The sequence below is a fragment of the Microtus ochrogaster genome, chromosome 2 (assembly GCF_000317375.1).
Source record: "Microtus ochrogaster isolate Prairie Vole_2 chromosome 2, MicOch1.0, whole genome shotgun sequence".
NCBI classification, from domain to species: domain Eukaryota; kingdom Metazoa; phylum Chordata; class Mammalia; order Rodentia; family Cricetidae; genus Microtus; species Microtus ochrogaster.
The window spans coordinates 55,547,653-55,548,890 of NC_022010.1; the positions used below are offsets into that span (position 1 = coordinate 55,547,653).

The following is a 1,238-nucleotide window of genomic DNA, read 5'->3' on the forward strand; positions in this document are numbered from 1 at the left end:
AGAGAGAGAGAGAGAGAGAGAGAGAGAGAGAGAAAAGGAAATGGGGAAACATTGATCTCCCTTGGAGGGAGAAGTCCACTGCCTGAGTGGACTGGAGGCAGGGGCATTGGGAACAGCAGGATCAAGTGGGAAGGGAGAGAAGACATGGAATTCAGGGAAATATAGCTAGAATTAAGAGGTATTTGAGGGTTGTTATGGAAACCCCGTATCGTGGAAGCTTCCTAAAATATATTAAGGTGATCCTAATGAAGTCTCCAAATAATGAGGGAGACAGAGTCCCAACTGGTCATCTCTTGTAACTAAATTAAGCTTACAGTAATGGAATTGGGTTATGTTCAATTGAATTGTTGGCCTAAAGGGCCCTTTATAAGTCTCCAAACAACGTGAGATGTTGCTAAAACAATAGGCTGCTCTCCATAAACTGACAGCAAGGACCCGTTGCTGAAGAAACATTCAGGTAACTCATTGAATATGAAGAATCCAGCCTAGTGCCTACATAGAACTATCACCCCTACAATCTAGTGTCTGGTATATGAAGTTAATTACAGGTTACTAAAAGAGAAATTTAAGCACCAGTCCAGCCACCACAAAACCTATTATCTACAATCTGTCTTGCCTGCAAAATATGCTAGGGCAATGGTGGCACAAAGCTTTTGGGAGTAACCAACCAATGTCTGATTCGACTTAATGCCCACTCCAGGAGGTGGAATTAATACCTAACATTACTCGGGTGACCAAGAACCAGAAACTAACTTGCCCTAACTTACGTAGGATAAAACCAAATACCATTGGTGTGAAAAAGTAAAATAACAATGAGATGACTCCTAATGATATTCTGTTATACTCATAGACGAGTGCTTTGTTAAGCCATCATCAGAGAAGTGCTGTAGGAAGTCTTAAACAGTTAGTGGTTACCCACCCACTAGGGTGTGGCCTCTTATACTATATATGCTGATGTAGAGCTTGAGTCCGACCTCTTCTCTGGCCACTCTTTCTGGTTGCTGGATTTGGTTTCTGTTCGCCATTCAAGCAGAAGATTCTGATTTGTGAGTTTACCCCTAAATAAATAACCATCTATTTCTCAATTTTGAGCTAGTGTGGGATTTCTTTTAAGTGTCATTCCACAGAGAAGCTTCTTTCTGCAGCAGATGGAAAAAATGCAGAAAACCCACAGCCAGTAGACACACACATATGCGCGCGCTCACACACACACACACACACACACACACACACACACA

The 1,238-nt window shown here is 42.1% G+C and overlaps 1 protein-coding gene across 1 annotated transcript in view; it reads left to right on the forward strand.

The window, feature by feature from the left end:
• LOC101991977 (cell surface glycoprotein CD200 receptor 1) overlaps positions 1-1,238 on the forward strand; it is a 121,996-nt gene that overhangs the window by 67,012 nt on the left and 53,746 nt on the right. The gene's annotated exons all lie outside the window — the stretch shown is intronic.